The sequence below is a fragment of the Rhamphochromis longiceps genome, linkage group LG16 (genome assembly GCF_057381845.1).
Source record: "Rhamphochromis longiceps isolate RC_006_pf linkage group LG16, R_longiceps_female_GT1.1, whole genome shotgun sequence".
Classification (NCBI taxonomy): domain Eukaryota; kingdom Metazoa; phylum Chordata; class Actinopteri; order Cichliformes; family Cichlidae; genus Rhamphochromis; species Rhamphochromis longiceps.
Genome location: NC_140572.1, coordinates 9,725,086 through 9,730,879, shown reverse-complemented (window position 1 = coordinate 9,730,879; position 5,794 = coordinate 9,725,086). Strand labels below are relative to the sequence as shown.

Here is a 5,794-nt window from a genome sequence, read left to right as displayed (position 1 = left end):
TACATGTACCTATGGGCATTTGGGTTTTGTTTTTAAACTTTTGTTTTGAACTTATCCCTTTAAAATCTAATTAGAGAGGGCTGGCTACATTTGATGAATACATTTTGTGTTTAAATGATTCGCTTTGTGTTGGGCAATGTGGCAAAAAGCTGAGATGAGATCTAGTCTCATATCACCATATTGATATATTGTAATATTGCCCAACTCTCCCTCTGTGTTTTCTCAAATTATTTATATACACCCAGTAAAGCGTGTCTCTTTGTTTCTCCAGTGCTATGCTTCATGTGGAGATGCAAGGACTGTGGGACAACATTAACAAAAAGATCTGAATTGCTCAAACACTACAATCTGATTCACAGGCATTACGGACGAGGCCACTCATATCCATGCACTTATTTAAATTGTGCATGTAGGTTCAAGACTTGGAACGCCCTACACTCAAAAAAATGAATGAGGTGGATTGTTCAGTGTATATTAATTATTTATTTTCATTTTACTTAAAATATATGTTTTTGTTAAGTTAACATATGTTTTTCTAATCAAGTCTACGTAATTGTGTCTATTATTCAACGTACATAATACTAATGTGTTACTTGATCGCATAACATTTAAGTTAAGTCAATTAGGATCGATATACCTTGTATATCCACAAGGTGGCAGTAATGCAAAAACAGTTGTAATGAAACCGCGCAGAACAAGAAGGTTTCACGGCTTGTGCCTGCTCATGCGCAAGACTTCAAATTTAACTGAAAAAGGCTGTTTTGGCGCCAAGCTACTGTTTCTTTGAGAGGTAAGACCACTTTTTTTCTTTGACTATGTTGTGTAGTATCTATATGTCCAGCATGGTTATATTTTGCGTTTGTCTTACAAGACATGTTATATCGTTTGCGTGCGCTTGTTTTACATTAGTTTTACTGGGTCCTGGACATGCTTATTTTGTGGACTGTGTAAGAAACATTTTTATTGTTTTTTGTTTTATTAAGGGATTAGCTACAGGGGTTCATGGGGTTATTCTTTCAAGGGGTTATTTTTCCATTTGCTTTCTTGGGATTCCTTTTCTGTAATCAGAGAGTCGGAAATATCGAATAGGATAGCAAGGATAGCATAAAGTGACATTTAAAATCCAAAAAGTCAAGGGCGAAAGCCACTGTGACACCATTGTTCTGCTCTATCAGTAATCTGTATTATGTAAAAATGGTCTGTAAATACAGCATGTTTCCTAGCGGAGTTATACATATCAATGTAGTTATAAATTACAGTTTGTGAAAGTACACACTTAATTTTTTTAATAAAATTATTCAAGACATATGAGTGGACAGACAATGGAGGTCGACAGACCTGGTGATAATTGCTTCTATAGAAAGTTAGCACATGGCAGTGTCAATCTCTTGCTTTTCTTCTGAGTAGTATTTTATTTAGTTGTAATTCAAACAATAATTTGCTTCTTGAAATTAAGGAATTAATTTTTTTTTTTCTTTATAAATCTCAGATCCTGCCTTTACCTGCTCCCTCCTATACTGATGTGGTGTATGTGGTATTGCTGAGCTTGTATGTGGTATGTGAACTGTTATACTTTTAAAAACAAAACTGTTTTATAAGTTAAGTTTTCTTTTGTGACCCATCCCATGCCCCTGTTATTTCTTCTCCACATCTGAACCATGGTAAAGGTTGCAGTTCAAGGGCCTGAGGCATGAAATTCTTTTCAGATCAGCTGTGATCAATATTTTTTGGAACTTGATAAATAACAATAAAAGCTGTAATGGCTCCATTAGCATTTTGTGTAAATGTTTGTGTTAAAATTATAGCTTTAATGAGGTCTTTCTACATTAGTTTTAGTTTGTATATGTGTACATATAGTATGTATATTTACAGTACAGTATGTTGTGTTTGTTGACATATTTTCAGGTGGAAGCAGAATATGTGAGGATTACTACTGCTGCACATGTTCCAAGGCTTTTTACACAACTTGACCAATACACTGACCAGCTCATAAAAGTCTTCAAGAAAAAAGGAGGCGTTGCAGGGAAGAAAATTAGACAAACTTTGGCCCCAGCCACACAGGTGCGTTATTCTGTTGGTAGCAAAATATTATGGCTAATAAGATCATTTTCAAATTTAAACAGCTAGTGTATGGTAGCTGCACAGTGCACTTACATTTATATTAAGCAAGACAAAGTTTGGTACTCAAAACGTTGGAAAATTTAAATTACCTAAACATATGTAAAATCTGATCCCTTGATTTAGGTTAAACCAGAAGTGAATGTTTTTATGTTATGTTTTGAATGCAAAAAAGATGATGTATTAGTTTGTCTTTACCTCCATTATGGACATATATAATGTGGTGGAAACCCTGCCCAACAGGTTAACTATTCATGTCCATGTGATGATTAGTTGGTCTTGTGTACATGTCTATCTGTGCAGTGGATATGTCATTCATTTTGCGTATAATGTGAGTTTCTGTCATCCTAAAGTATATCTGTTTTCTCTTCCTGTATCTCTGCCACTCTCTACAGAAGGAAAGTATTGAAAAGGGGAGGGAGTGTGTCCTCAGGGCACTACCTTTTTACCTGAATGAAGACCCAAGCATCCTCTTCAAAGAATAATTGGTTGGTAATTTTAGTTTAGTTTTTTATCTGTATTAAACCAAATTTTGAATAACTAATGTTGTTGCATGTTGTAATGTTGTTGTTGTTGTAATTTGCATGGAACCTGTTTAAATGTTTTGGGAAATCTTCTTGTATACCCAAACTATTTATATTTATCGTTGAATCTGTAGTCTAAAATAGTGGCGCACTGGGGTGCATGTTCCTAATATTGTGTTTACGTCATTAAAGGGTAGCTTTGGCCCTTTTTCTTTCTTTTTTTAAAACTGGATGCCATTTTTCTATGTTTTTGTGTCTAAGCTACAGCTGTTCAGAGGGAGCTGGAACAAATTACCCTTGCTATCTTTACCATCGAAAGAGCTGATGCCAGCACTCCTCCAGCCGATGTGGGTATAACCATCTAGTGTGTCCTGCATGACCTGGAAGACCTGGCCTCTGCATGTGCACTCTTAATGGGTGGGATATATGCACTGAATCTCAGTTAACCTCAAGACTGAAAGCTTTCTTTGAAGTACTTCAGAAGCTCTTCCTTCATCTGTATGTCAGCATACTCTTGACCAAGGTACAGTTGCTCAAGAATACACTGAATGAATAAGCCAACCTTTAATTTGGATGATGAATGTTCTGTCAGATGGACAGAAGTTTTTCGGAGGCTGAATGGGAATAAAATGGTAATTTGTAAATGACAGATAACGGGAAAATTACATTTAAGAGAAATTTAGAACATTTTGAAAAGTTTGTAAACTACTACAATTTGAGAGATTTTACTGTTGTGGGGGGCTAGTAAGAGACAATCAAAAGTATTGAGATTTAAAGGATTTAATTGAGAGATGATACTGCACCAGAAATGTTGAAGGGTGGTGTGTATATTAGCGTTCAAGGCATATTGTTATGAGGTGGAAATATGTTCATATTCAGTTTGTGTTACATTGTGTGCATTGTAAAGGTAATTGCAATACATACTAAAAATAAGGGTAAGTTAGGAGGTTGATCTGATATCCTCGTGTTGGTGTTGTTCCCAGATCATCATACTAAATGTTGTTCCAGGATCAACATTGCAAGTGACCAATCAGAATGTTGTGACGTCATACTTTTGCGACTTCGGGAAAAACCGGCGTAAAACAAAAAACTGTACTTAAGCTGCGTGAAACCGCCTCTGTCCGCCGATCAACTGACCCTAACCCTAACCGTAACCCTTTAATAAACAGTAAGCAGAATTGATATTGTCCTTGCAACATTGGAATTTCATAAATGCACGAATGGCTTGGCGCGCAAAAGAATAACGTCACAACAATGTGACAACATTTTCATGATGGTCTGGGAACAACACCAACACGAGGATATCAGATCATCCAAGTTGGGAATGCAGGATGAATGTATATTTTGTGGACTTTTAAAGACGAACAATTGTTTCCATGTTAAAATGTTTACATCTGAAGTTTTTTGCCCAAACACTAGTAAAATAAATGTTGACAGTGGCAAGTGTTAAATGGTTACTGCTGTGCTGTTGCAAAAAAACTGAACGCTGACAAGCTGTTTTATTGTTAGACCATAATGTTGGCATGTTTTGTTAAAGTTTTATTTGGGATGGTGATGTAATTTTCTTTGATTGCTAATATCAGTGGACTATTTATTATTATTATTATTATTATTATTATTATTATTATTATTATTATTATTATTATTATTATTATTATTATTATTATTATTATTATTGTTGTTGTTACATAAATTTTTTTTAAATTGTGGCTGTTGAGGTGGACACTTCACTTTGCATTGTTAAAGGAAAGCACTTCATTGGCATTGTGTTACTGGACTGACCCTAAGCAATCATTGCAAATAGCAACTTTGCTATCCATTTTAGACACTAAAAGAAAAAAACACTCACAGACCTTACTAGCATCACATGTGCATAACTCAAGTGTCATCTTATCAATGTGTTATGTGATCTTCAATGCGTTTTTTTTTTTTTTCTCTCTTCTATTTCTGGTAGATACAGACATTTAATTTAAAGTCTTGATGTTGCATCTGTCTACATACTGTTAATTACTAACCCTAATGAGCTGTTGTGTTTTATTTTGGACTGGGTTTACACAAATGCTCACTGAATGTGTTGGCAATAAAAGAAATTTTAAAAAAATAAGTTGGATGTACTTAATTCATTTGTGTGGAACCTGTTGACAAAATAGATTTATGTAAAACTAATTAATAAAGCACAAGGTGGCTGAAAATATAATATTTGAATTAATCTAACTTAAATTTAACATTTTACTGCCACAAATAAGAAATGTGTTGAAGTAACTAATCTAAACTATCTAACCTGAAAATATATCATCTTTGTTCATACAACATAATTTGATTTAGTTAGTCTTAAATATGTCTTGTTAATCTTAAGTAGTTTTTTAAAATTAGATGAACTAAAGATTTTTGCTTTAAACTAACATAATTCAATTTCGTGGAACCTGTTGACAAAATAATTTTAATTAAAGTCAACGTTTCATTTTTTTGAGTGTACTGAGCCATCTATCAAGAAATCACCCTGCCCAACAAGCAGTCTCCAAAGCTGCGTCCACATTCACTTGCCATATTTGTGGCCATAATAAACTCTCCACAGAAAGAGAATATTTTCAACATATCTATCAGCATCTTAAAAATAAGGAGACTGTAACATGTGTGTTCCAAAACTGTGAATATAAAACCAATGTCTATGAGAACTTCAAAAGTCATAAATACAGAAAACACTCTGGTACAGTGAACACATTTAAGCCTGGAATAAGTTCTGTTGATGAATCTTGTGCCAGTGTTGCCAGTGATATTTCAGATGTGGAAATTATAGAGAGTGATGTAAATTTAAATTCTGCTTTTGACAGTGGGTATTCTGAAAACTTAGAGAAGGATATTGAGCTTAAAATTGCTTCAGTGCTCCTTAAGTTGGAACACATCTTTCTTGTGTCTAATGCAGCTGTAGATGAGCTTTTGCAGGAGTTAAACTATTTGATTGGTTCTGTTTCTGTGGCGATTACCCAAAAGACTATTAGCCAAGTATTACAAGACAACGGATGCCAATTTGACCAGTCAGTTGTTGAAAAGCTAGCCAGTGTACTCTGTGAGACAAACCCTGTAAAAAAAGCAATTGGAGATAAAGGTCCACTTTCCAGTCCTTGGAGACGAAAAGCATACTATAAGAGCCA

The 5,794-nt window shown here is 34.5% G+C and overlaps 1 long non-coding RNA gene across 2 annotated transcripts; it reads left to right on the top strand.

The window, feature by feature from the left end:
- Nucleotides 1–444: 444 nt before the first annotated feature.
- On the top strand, nucleotides 445–4,635 carry LOC146650619 (uncharacterized). 2 transcript variants are annotated; one of them, XR_014907961.1, is made up of 5 exons: nucleotides 445–790; nucleotides 1,490–1,555; nucleotides 1,906–2,061; nucleotides 2,514–2,606; nucleotides 2,904–4,635. It is a non-coding gene; the product is annotated as an uncharacterized LOC146650619 (long non-coding RNA). The 2 variants fall into 2 exon arrangements; XR_014907962.1 differs by lacking the exon at nucleotides 445–790 and adding an exon at nucleotides 810–947.
- Nucleotides 4,636–5,794: the final 1,159 nt, after the last annotated feature.